Source organism: Callithrix jacchus, chromosome X (genome assembly GCF_049354715.1).
Source record: "Callithrix jacchus isolate 240 chromosome X, calJac240_pri, whole genome shotgun sequence".
In the NCBI taxonomy this organism is placed as follows: Eukaryota; Metazoa; Chordata; class Mammalia; order Primates; family Cebidae; genus Callithrix; species Callithrix jacchus.
The window spans coordinates 5,476,249-5,489,699 of NC_133524.1; the positions used below are offsets into that span (position 1 = coordinate 5,476,249).

A 13,451-nucleotide genomic window follows, 5' to 3' on the forward strand; every position below is an offset into this window, starting at 1 on the left:
CAGTATGTTCTTGAAAATTGATAGAAGTAAAACTTCCGTTTGACTTTCAAAATCTATGCTGGAGGAGTCACATTTGATTGTTATTTAAAGAGCGGTATGTTAATATTTAAAGTACAGTATGTTAGTATGTTAAAATGAGGGAAAACACCTTGGACATGGAAGTATAAGAAATTGCTTCAAACAAACTGTGGTACATGAGCACATGATTTTGTTTTCTTAGTATTAGACTCATATTAAATGGAAACAGTCATAACTATCCTATACAAACACTATGCTGATAAAATTAAAACATTTGTCCCAATACAATTCCAAGTACTTTCCCTCCTGCCACAATAATTCTATCAGGACAAGGATGAATGCTTTAATAGTGGTTCACCTTAGGGACAAATTAGGCAACACTGCATAGATTATGCAACAGTGAAAACATAGCCCACAAATATTCATGGCTTATAACAATAAGGACTTGATTTTTATGCATTTTCTGTGTTCGTTTGAGGTTTCTCATGGTGTTTCCTCTCTATAGTATCCTAAGTCTAGGATTCTGGTTGGTAGAGCAGACATTATATGGAATACCATGAGGAACTACAGCAAATGAAAGAGAGTGGTGAATTGCCCACAGACACTTAATGTTTCTACCCAGATGTGGCATGCGTCACTTTCTTCCTCCTATTTCATCCACCTAAGTGTTTGCTTGTCCAAAACCATAAGAGACAACATCGAATACTGGTGAGGATATGGAGCATCAGGAAGTGCCTATAATTCATTGTCGGAGATGCAAAATGGTACAGTCACTTTGGAAAACAGTTTGGTAGTTTCCTACAAAACTAAATACACTATTACCATACAATCCAGCATTGCACCCCTTGGTATTTCCTCAAATGAATTGAAAACTTATGTCCACATGAAAATCTGCATATGCATGTTTATAGCAGCTTTATTCGTAATTGACAAGATGTTCTTCAATAGCTGGATGGATAAATGAAATGTGGTGCATCCAGAGAATGGAATATTATTATCCAGCACTAAAAATAAATGAGGCAAGCTGCCAAAAACACGGAGGAGATTTGAAGACATATTGCTATGTGAAAGAAGCCAGCCTAGAAAGGTTATATGCTGTGTGATTTCAACTACATGAATGTATTAGTCAGTTTTCACACTGCTGTAAAGAAATACCCAAGACTAGGTAATTTATAAAGGAAAGATGTTTAATTGACTTACAGTTCCACATGGCTGGGGAGGGTGCCGAAAACTTACAATCATTGCGGAAGGGAAACAAAGTCTTTCTTCACATGGCAGCAGGAGAGAGCACATGTGAGAGTGCAGAAAAACTACCATTTATAAGAACACTAGGTTATGGGGGAACCACCCCCACAATCCAATCTCTTCCCTTCCATGAGAGGTGGGGATTACAGGTCCCTCCTTCAACAAGGGGGGATTACAGGTCCCTCCTTCAACAAGGGGGGATTGCAATTTGATGAGATTTGAGTGGTGACACTGAGCTAAACCATGTCAATGACATTGTGGAAAAGGCAAAATTATGGAGAATAAAAAGATAGGAGGTTGCCAGGGGCTTTTGGGAGGGAGAGATGAACAGGCAGAGGACAGAGGACTTTTAGGGGAATGAAATTATTCTGTATCATACTAAGATGGTAGACCTATGTCATCATGCATTTCTGCAAACTGAGAAAATGTACAACACCGAGATTGAGCCCTGAAAAAAAGGAATCATGTGTCAGCCAAAGATGGCTGCGCTCAGGCGAGTAGAGCTGCAGTGACCTCCGGCGTGGCTGAGGAAGACCTGAGGAGGCACCCACAGGCTAGTGGCTCAAAATGGAAAATCATGAATTCAATAATAACGAAGAAAGCCTTTTTGAAATCATAAAAAAAAAAATTAACCAGCTTCCAGAAGCAGAAAGGAATCTACTTGAAAACGGATCGGTTTATGTTGGATTAAATGCTGCTCTCTGTGGCCTCATACGAAACAGTCTTTTTCGACGTGTCTTGAATGTGACAAAAGCTTGTATAGTTTCTGCCTTACCAATGGCAGTGCTCCCTTTCTTTACAACAGAAGTAACTTACAGAGGTTTTGTAAATTTTCCTTTGATAACAGGTGATTCGAATTGCGAAACCTGTACCGCAACACGTAGTGGACTGGTTGGTCTTCCTGGTGGTGGTCTATACCCTGTTTTCTTAGCTTTACCTGTAAATGGTAGCCTAGCAGCCAGGTATAAAACAGCTCTGTTACCAAACAAAGGGAACATCTTAAGTTACTGGATTAGAGTTTCTAAGCCTGTCTTTAGAAAGATGTTATTTCCTATTCTGCTCCAGACTGTGTTTTCAGCATACCTTGGGTCTAAACAATATAAACTACTTATAAAGGCCCTTCACTTACCTGAACCTGGCCAAGAAATTCACTGATTTTAAGCAAATATGTACACAAAAATAAAATAGTAAAAACAGAAAAAAAAACAAAACTGTGGCCCCTGGGTGATAATAATGTGTTAATGCAGGTTCATCAGTTGTAACAAGTGCACACTCTGATGGGGGATGTTGATAATAGGGGAGGCTGTGCATGTGTGGGGGCAGGGCTTTTGGGGGGAAAGTCTCTGTACTCTCTGCTCTATTTTCCTGTGAACCTAAAACTGGTCTAAAAAATAAAGTCTATTTTTTAACAAAAAGAAAAGAACAAGTCATGAAAAAGTACAATCCTATCTTGTACCCAGATGAAGAAAAGAAATGAAATGAGTGGGGTCTTAATACCAACTACAGAATAGTCACTCAATCACTTTTCATAACAAAAAGTAACATCTTCAAAAAGGCATATCTGGGCTTAGGCATTGTGGCTTATGCCTATAATCCCTGCACTACGGGAAGCCAAGGTGGGTGGGTCATCTGAGGTAAAGAGTTCAAGACCAGCCTGGTCAATATGATGAAAACCTGCCTCTACTAAAAATACAAAAATTAGCTGGATGTGGTGGTGGGCACTTGTAATCCTAGCTACTTGGGAGGCTAAGGCAGGAGGATTACCTGAACCCGTGAGGCAGAGGTGCAGTGAGCCTGTACAACAGAGCAAGACCCTGTCTCAAAAAAAAAAAAAAAAGAGAGAGAGAGAAAGAAATGCATATTTGGCTAAAACAACCTTAGTGGATTCTTTTCTCTCTTTTTTTTTTTTTTGACACGGAGTTTCACTCTTGTTACCCAGGCTGGAGTGCAATGGCGCGATCTCGGCTCACCGCAACCTCTGCCTCCTGGGTTCAGGGAATTCTCCCGCCTCAGCCTCCTGAGTAGCTGTGAACATTCCTTTTTCCTGGTGACCTTTACTAACAGAGATTCTAACGCTCTCTGTTAGTAAAGGTCACCAGGAAAAAGGAATGTTCACAGAAAAGGAGGCAAAAACATTGATTGCAGATACAGCCATCATTGCTGGGAGTAAGACTTCCACTTAAATCTAAGTGAGAAGTCATTGTTGGCAAGTCTTTAATGATCACGTTGACACTGAAAAAAAGTCATCACTACAAACCTGCAGGATGAATGGAGAAGATCATCACCCTAATCCTGCGTGAACAATAATTTGTCATTTCTGGTGACAATATTAGGCACCGATTAATAAAGTCACTAAAGTCAAACAAGTTAGATGGATATGAAGATAATGCGCCCAGGAAAATGCCATGAGATATTTGAAAGAAGCTTTCTAGAGAAGACGTGGATATTGCAGATGTTGTGAACAGATTGTCTATAACTGTTTTATACAATATGCATGTGGTTAACAGCAGTGTTGCTATGTCTGATGCAGCACAGACTATGTAAATACAACTTAAATTTAGATATGTAACTAATAAATTAACTATTGTAAACAATGCAATCTTTAACACTCTTGGAATTTAATCTATGTAAGTTACTTGTGCTTGGTTATCTTTTTTTCAGGGACAGGGTCTTGCACTGTTGCCCAGGCTGGAGTGCAGTGGGGCTATGATAGCTCACTGCAGCCTCAATCTCCTGGACTCGACCTATCCTCCTGCCTTAGTCTCCTGAGTAGCCAGGACTACACCAACACCACCAGGCCTGTCTAACTTTTAATTTTTTTAGAGACAGGGTCTCACTCTGTTGCTCAGGCTGGTTCTAAATGCCTGGTCTCAAGTGATTCTCCAGTCTCAGTTTCCAAGTAGCTGTGATTCTGGGCATGTGCCATCTCATCTGGATGCCAGGGATTTTACAAATAGTCATTATTTTTATATTTGTAGGGGAGCAATATCTAACCAGGTAGAATATCTATATATATGAAAATTCTAGGAATGTAGTAAGTATTGATGAATGATATATGAATCTGCATTTGACTTACAAAAAATATTTTGTATTGCTCTATAAGGTCTTATTTCTCTCAAATGAAGGTATAAAACCATAGGTATAAAAGCCTGCAACACATCTATCTACCTACCTATATAAGGCAGGTTCGCTCTGTTGCCTAAGCTGGAATGCAGTGACTTGATCACAGCTCACTGCAGCTTCCATTTTCCTGGCTCAAGTGATGCTCCCACCTCAGCATCCCGAGTAACAGAGACCACAAGCATGCACTACCACCATGTCTTGCTAATTTTAGTATATATTTTTTTTTTTGGAGACAGGGTCTGCCATGTTCTCCAAGCTGGTCCCAAACTCTTGGGTTCAAGCAATCAGCCTGCCTAGCCTCCCAAAGTTGTGGGGTTATAGGTGTGAGCCACCACACCTGGCTGCATTATATATTTTTGAGTATTAAGCAAAAGGATAATTTTTAAAGAATAAATGGCAATGAAATAGACAAATGTTTTTAATTGCTACCCATTTTCAAATGCCCTTTCCTAAAGTTTATAGGAGACTATGATTTTATGGCTTATTTCAATGTCTCATAGTTTTAGGTATTTTTTTCTGAATATTTTAGTAGCTCCATGATTTTAGGACTTCAGGAAAAGTAAAGTGGGCCCTACATTGTGATTTAGATGCTGACTGGCAGGCATCCATGCTCCACTCCAGATATATGTCTACCCTCAGCTGCTAGCTTGTCTTCCATTTTCGGCTACTTGATGAACCCTGAGAAAAGATGAATGATGTCAATAGGTGAGTGACGTTGGTTTTGGTTCCAAGCAACAGAAGCCCCAACTAAAAGTGACTTTAACAGTGATAACAGAGGCCGGGCACAGCAGCTCACACCTGTAATCCCAGCACTTTGGGAGGCCGAGGCAGGCAGATTACCTGAGGTCAGGAGTTCGAGACCAGCCTGGCCAACATGGTGAAACTCCATTTCTACTAAAAATACAAAAATTAGCCAAGCATGGTGACAGGTGCCTGTAATTCCAGCTACTCAGGAGGCCAAGGTGGGAGAATCACTTGAACCTGGGAGATGGAGTTTGCAGTGAGCTGAGATTGCGCGCCACTGCACTCCAGCCTGGGTGACAAGAGGGAAACTCTTAGAGTACCAAATCCTATATATGCTATTATTTTTCTATGATAATTTTTGTTTGTTTTTGAGATGGGGTCTCACTCTATTGCTTAGGCTGGAGTGCAGTGGCATGACGATGGCTCTCAGTAGTCTCCAATTCCTGGACTCAAGTGATCTTCCCACCTTAGCCTCCTGAGTAGCTACGACTGCAGGTGCACAACACCATTAATATTTTTTATTTTTTGTAGAGATGAGGATCTTACTATGTTTCCAGGCTTGCCTTGAACTTCTGGACTCCAGGAATCCTCCCACTTCAGCCTCCCAAGTAGCTGGGACTATATGTGTGCACCACAACACTCAGCTAATATTTTTCATTTTTATTTTTGTAGAGACAGGGTTTTGCTATGTGGCCCAGACTGGTCTTGAACTCCTGGGCTCAAGCAGTCCTCCTGCCTGAGTGTCCCGAAGTGCTGGAATTATGGGCATGAGCCACCACACTGGGTTATGATAAATTTTGATTTATAAGTTAGGCACTTAACAACCAAAACTAATAATAATTGACTTGGTAGTGAATTATAATGGTATGTCAGCATCACTACTCTTGTGCTTTGGGGCCAATATTAAGTGACAGAAGGGTGACTTGAACAGAAGTGCTGCAATTCTGTGATAGTTAATGTGATCACAGAGGTGGCTACCAAGCGAGTAGTAGAGGGAATCTGTGGACAGCGTGGAGATGCTGGACATGGCAGGATTCACATCCTGGGGAGGAAAGAGTGAAAGCTTAAGATTTCATCACACTACTCAGAATAGTGCACTATTTAAAACTGATGAATTGTTTATTTCCATTTACTATTTTTGGACCCTGGTTGACGTGGTAACTGAAACCAGAGAAAGAGAAACTGTGGCTAAAGGGAGACTTCTCTACAGACAAGTTCCACATGTGATATTGAGAGTATAGTTCTCTCTTTTACTGTTTCTTTAGGCAGGGTGTCCCTCCGTTGCCCAGGTTGAAGTGCAGAGGCACAACCATGGCTCACTGCACCCCTGATCTCCTGGGCTTCAGTAATCCTCCTGCCTCAGTCTCCCCAGTAGCTGAAACCACAGGGGTGCACCACCATACCTGGCTAAACTTCAAATTTTTTGTAGAGATGAGGGTCTCCCTATGTGGCCCAGGCTTGTCTGCTGGGTTCAAGTGATCCTCCTTCCTCAGCCTCTTGAGGAAGTGCTGGAGTTGCAGGGGTGAGCCACTGCACTAGCCTTTCTCCCTTTTTCTTTCCATTTGTTTGTTGAAGAAAAGGTGGAGAGGGTCTTGTCATTTTTCCTGCAGGGTTTCTCATATCTTAACCATGGGATTGCATTCCTGTAGGAAACCGAAATGCTGCTTGTATCCCCACCCCCATGGTGGCATATGGCCCTGGGTGTTGTATAATATGTATAATTATATCCAAACTTTAGCCCTTCAGGAAAACTTTGGAATAGCAGTTTCTTCTCTCTTGGGAGAAGAGATGATGTAACTTACTGCAGAATTTAGAACAAAGATCTGAATTTGGGTGAAAATTACATTAAAGATCAGAGAAGGGAAAAAGCCCACATTTCTGGGCTCAGGAAACATTGGGAGTGGTGATGGTTTCTAAACATGCACTTAGAGAAGAATGTCTAGTTTCATGCAGTATAACACCAACTCATTAAATTGGAAATTCTAAAAAGTAAGATGAATGGTTCTCTGGAAATTGATCCTCAAGGGCTGTAACAATGATCTTAAGAAAATCGAAACCTTTTTCTTTGTGAAAAGGCAGCTAATTTCAGATGCATTTGTGCTAGTTCTGAACTGCTTCTTGGTTCCATAAGCCATGTCCTGGCAGCATGCAGAGGTTGTCTCATGGGTCAGATGGAATAGTAGGCAGGCTTTGGGGTAATATCAGAAGTAGTAGAGAGCTACTTGCTCTCAGATACATGAGAAAACAAAATGCGAACTACTGTCCTAGGTCCTGGAAGAAAGGATTTGGAATCATGTTTGAATCAGAGATGCCATAAGCTTAGAGAACGCTGAGTCAAAAACGTGCATCCTGGGGCATGAGGATTCATTAGACACTTTGGACTTTTTTACACAGTGTCAAACCACAGGTGACTCATGGCTTTTTGGAAACCTTTCATCTGCCCTACAAAGAGAGTACTGATGCTAAAAAACAGCACCATATAACCCCTTCCCCTACCCATCCACCTCCCTCCCCACACACAGGCTGGATGCTGCAGATAAATTAGACTTGCCAGCCTTCTCTCTAGATTTCTACAAGGGAAACAATGCCAATGACAGCACTAATAGATTAGGATGTTGCTGCTAATACTATTAGTGAGAGCAACAGTACCAATAATGACACCACTAATAATAATACTGTTGTTGTCATTAATTATAGTAATAGCAAGGACAACCGTCAGAAGATATATTTATCTTCACTGAGCAGTTGTTAAGTACTAGGGACTCTAGCAAGTGATTTATGCAACTGTGTCCATCATTATATGCGTTACTGTGGTTCTTGTCACAATAACTGCATAGAGTAGATGGTGGTAATATCTTTGTTTTTTTCTTGATATATTTAGAAAGTAAACTCAAAAGTGAAAGCAATGTTCCCAGAACCACACAGATTTGAGCTGGGGAGAAATAAAACTCAGTGATTATTATCCCTGTGTTCATTAACCACTTGGGTGAGTATTCACAAAGTCAGGCTGGAACTTTTGTGTAGTTTCCCCAGGGTGCCCTTGCTCCTAATAAACAGAAACTCAAGACTCAAAGCTTTATCATTAAATATTTCATGGATATTAATACTCTGAAAGTAAAAGCCATGTGCAAAATGTATCATCCAATAGTCCCCGCCTCTGGAGAAAACTCTATAGACTTAAGACTTCCATTTCCAAATTTGTGTGTTCCTATAAAAATACATAGCTGAGCAATATGTATTAGTTTTATAAATATAATGGAAAGAAACACATTTTTAGTAGTAAAAGCACAAATATATCAAGTTCTAATAAATGGCATGTTATATGCAATCCTGAAACTTGCTTTTTTTCTTCTTAATGATTCTTGATATATCTCCACATCGGTGCAGAATTACTTTTTATATTGCTCTTCGGCTGTATTATTTTATTGTGTTGATGTGCCATACTCAAATCTAAATAAAACATCTAGTAATTGACTTTTATGCTGCTTGGAATTATACAGAATTAATGCAACTTCTAATTTCGTTTGTTTATTTTTTTGAGACAGGGTCTGGCTCTATTAGCCAGGCTGTGCAGTGGTGCCATCTCGGCTCACTGCAACCTCCACCTCCTGGTCTCAAAAGATCCTTTCATCTCAGCCTCCCTAGTAGCTTTGGACTACAGGTACATGCTACCATGCCTGGTTAATTTTTGTTTTTATTTTATGGTAGAGACAGGGTCTCACTGTGTTGCCCAGGTTGGCCTCAAACTCCTAGGCTCAAGCCACCTATTGGCCTTGGGCTCCCAAAGTGCTGGAATTACAGGTGTGAGCCACCACACCTGGCTTAGAATTAATGCAACTTTTAACTAATAGTACTTACTGAGTAATAAGAACCTTTACTATCAATCCTGACAGGAATAAACATATCTCATATATATTTTTGAGAGGCTCAGAGTATACACTTGTTACATTTTCTCTCAATAAATACTTACTTTATTTGTTTCCCGACTCCTAAACTGCGTCTACACAATATTTTTTTTTAATTTTTGATAAGAAGATCTAGCTTCTAGAGCAGTGAGCATAGTTATAGGCGTATTTGATTTCTTATAATAGTTTATTCATATGCATTTTTAATATTTATTGGTTTATTTTCAGAAAGCAAATTGAATTAATGTAAATGTCTGTTTTCCTAAGTAACATATGTTTTTTCATATTATTTTATTAATTTCCTTTGAAGCCATTTTTATATTTTTGTTTCTAATATCTCCAGAAAATTTATTTCATTCTTTTTTGATCAAGCAACATTTTTGAACCTATCATTTTCCTCTGAGTACATTTTCAATGATATCCCTTGAAATTTGTCTTATGGTATTCTAATATTATACTGTTCTCCTTCTTCAAATAGTGGGTTCTATTTATTTTTTACTCCAGTTGGTTTTTTCTCTGTAGTTCCTATGTGATTTTTTAAAAATTCCCTTTTAATTCATTTTGAGTTCTATCACATTATGGTCTGATAATATGACCTATACCAGTTCTACCTCACAGCTTTTACTAGACATATTCCATTGGCATTGGAAAATAAGGTAAGCTTTTAGTTTATATATATGAAGAGGTACCTGTTATATATATACACATATTTATTTTCAAATTTGAGTAATATTAAAAATTTTGTGCTTATTTTTATCCATATAGATTTTTAAATCACATCTGATAGTCTTGCTTTGCAATAAGTGAGATGATTGTATATACATTTTCTTGTTAAGAGCCATTTTGTTCTTGATTCTGCCAAGTTTTATTTTGTTTTTGTTCTGTTTAATGGACTTTGCTCTTGGTTTGACATATTTTGTTATATGGGCTGATGCTCTCCAAAACAACTTACCTTTCTCACAATGTGACAGCATCCGTCTATTTTTCTTATTTGTAATTAGTAATAATTAATCTATTTGTTTTGAAATAATGGGGAATTCACATGCAGTTGTAAGAAACACAAAGGGACATTGAATGTACCTTCTATTTACTTGACTGTAATGGTAGCATGTTACAGAAATAAATTGCAATGTCATTGGTATAGATTGCATGTTTGTGTCTTCCCAAAATTCAGATGTTGAAGACCTACCTTCTAATGTGATGGTATTAGGTAGTGGGGTCTTTGGGAGTCATCCATATTAGTGGAGGTAGTGAGGCTGGAGCTCTCCTGAATGGGATTCATGCCCTCATAAGTGTCCGGGGAGGGTTTGCTTTCTCTGTTCTGCTGTGCAAGGACTGAAATAGCAGATGTTTAAGATCTGGAAGACTGTTCTCACCACAACTTCATCGACTGTGCTGGTGTCTTGACCTTGGACTTCCAGCTTCCAAAACTGTGAGAAATAAATGTTGTTGTGTGTAAGTAAGCTACCTGGTTGATGATTGCTATTAACGGCATACCTGAGACTGGGTCATTTAAAAAGAAAACAGGTTTAATGGACTCACAGTTCCACATGGCTGGATAGGCCTCAGAAACATGGCAGAAAGCAAATGAGGAGCAAAGTTGTGTCTTACATGGTGGCAGGCAAGAGAGCTCGGGCAGGCAAACTCCCATTTATAAAACCATCAGATTTCATGAGAATTATTCACTACCATTGGAACAGTATGGGAGAAACTGTCCCGTGATTCAATCATTTCCACCTGGCCTCACCCTTGACACGTGGGGATTATTACAATTCAGGGTGAGATTTGGGTGGGGACACAGCCAAACTATGTCAAAGATAATTGGTTCTAGCAGCCTGAATTGACTAAGAAAATCATAATTAGAATATTGGCATTGATACCATCAAGATCTCAAACCTTTCCATCACTGCAAGGATCAACCATGTAGCCCTTTGTAAAGAATTCCAAATATGAGCCACCACACCTAGCCAGGAATAAATTACTGGTCTTCACAAAACCTGGAGGAATTACAAAAAAATTATGTTGTGTGGTAGTTTGCACACAACGGAAATTTATTTCTCACAGGTTTGGCAGCTGGAAGTCTAAGGTCAGGGCACCAGCATGGTAGACAAGGTTGTGGCGAGATCTCTATTCCAGGTCATACACAATTCGCCTTTCAGTCCTAGTATAGCAGAAGGGAGAAAGCAAGCCCTCTCAGGACTCTTATGAGGGCAAGAATCCCATTCAGGAGAGCTCCAGCCTCACCACTATGTCTACACTTTGTCGTTTTAAGAACTGTGTATACATGGACTCTTACAGTCTGTCATCTTGTGTTACTGGATTTTTTCACCTAGCAAATTCATGATTCATCCAGGTTTTGTATAATCAATAGTGCATTCTTGGCTAGGCATGGTGGCTTACGTCTGTAATCTCAGGATTTTGGGAGGCCAAGGTGAGAGGATCACTTGGGCCCAGGAGTTCCAGACTAGCCTGAGAAATATTGTGAGATCCCATCTCACACACACACAGAAGCTCATTCCTTTAATGAGTGGTATTCAACGGCACGAATGTACTGGTTTATTAATCCCTTTACCCACTGAAGTGCATCTGGAAGTTTGGACTCTTTTAGTATTCTATTTGATAATTTGTTTTGTTATTTGGACCAAATCTTTCTTGCACCCTCACGCAGACAGTCTCTCATGATATGAGTGTATATGGTCTATCATTAATTTACATGTTTGTATTATATATTATTTACTTATGACACATGCTTATGCATTTATTCCATGTTCTTTTATTACCCTACCTATAAAACAGAATCTATCATTTTCTCCATATGAAAGACAAGGGCACTATAACACGTTTACTTTCTGTTCTTCTAAAATTTTATTTTTCATTTTCTGGAAATTTTCTTCAACAGAATTATAGAAGAAAAAATGCTTTCTTTGAGTATTAGAACATAATACTCTATGCCTGAATACTCAGGCTACCTTCTTGTCATTTCGAGCCACTTTATAACTCCACTTCATTTGCTTTCAGACTGTTTTGAAACATTTCCAAAAGAGTAAAGATAAAAAATGAGGAGGGAAATAATTTAGTCTGTGAGATTTAATTATGAAGTTTAAAATTACAAGGGACTGGATAAGGACAAACATAGAAGTTGTGTGTGTGTGCCAGTGTGTGTACCTACATATAGACATATATATGTGTGTGTGTATATGTACATATACACAGAAAGAGACATTTCTATATTTGCCATATATACACATATATCTATAGAGACATGTATGTGTGTGTGTGTGTGTGTGTGTGTGTGTGTGTGTGTGTATATATATATATATATAGAGAGAGAGAGAGAGAGAGTTTTGGTTTGGTATTATGATACTTCATTTTGGTTTTCACTTAATGACAGATTGAAGTCAATCACAGACCACTTACTATAATGTGTAATTTCCTGTTTCTTTTTTTATTGTGATAAAATAATAGATATATAACATAAAATTGATGACTTTAACTACTTTTACATATACAAGTCAGTGGCAATAAGTACATTCCTGTTATTGTACAACCGTCACCACCTTCCATCTCCAGAACTTTTAAGTCATACCAAACTCTGTATCCATAAACAACAATTCTGCATTAACCTTTCCCCAGCCCATGGCAATCATCATTCTACTTTCTGTCTCTATAAATCAGCTACTCCAAGTACATCATAGAAGTGGAATTATATAACATTAGTCCTTCTGTGACAAGCTTATTTCACTCAGCATGTTTTCAAGGTGCATCCATGTATTATTATGTGTTAAATTTTTTTCATTTTAAAAGCTGAGTAAGATTCTATTTTTTTATGACATTTTAGGTTTTGGGGTACATGTGCAGAACATGCAAGATAGTTGCATAGGTACACACATGGCAGTGTGTTCTGCTGCCTTCCTCCCCTTCACCCACATTTGGCATTTCTCCCCAGGCTATCCCTCTGCAGCTCCCCCGCCACTGTCCCTCCCCTTTTCCCCCCAATAGACCCCAGAATGTAGTACTTCCCTCCCTGTGTCCATGTGTTCTCATTTTTCATCACCCGCCTATGAGTGAGAATTTTATGTACTGATATGGTTTGGCTGTGTCCCCACCCACATCTCACTTTGAATTATAATAATCTCTATGTGTCAAGGGCAGGGCCAGGTGGAGATAATTCAATCATGGAGGCTGTTTCCTCAATACTATTCTCATGGTAGTGAAAAAGTCTCATGAGATCTGATGGTGTTATAAATGGGAGTTTCTCTACACAAGCTCACTCTTGCCTCCTGCCATGTAAGACATGACTGTGCTCCTCCTTGCCTTCTGCCATGATTGTGAGACCTTCCCAGCCATGTGAAACTGGGAGTCCATTAAATATCTTTCTTTTATAAATAATTAAGTCTTAATATGTCTTTATTAGCA

General features: G+C 39.1%; 1 pseudogene; it reads left to right on the forward strand.

Moving 5' to 3' along the window:
- The first annotated feature begins 1,773 nt into the window (after positions 1-1,773).
- LOC100412239 (transmembrane protein 126A pseudogene) lies at positions 1,774-2,474 on the forward strand (annotated as a pseudogene).
- Positions 2,475-13,451: the final 10,977 nt, after the last annotated feature.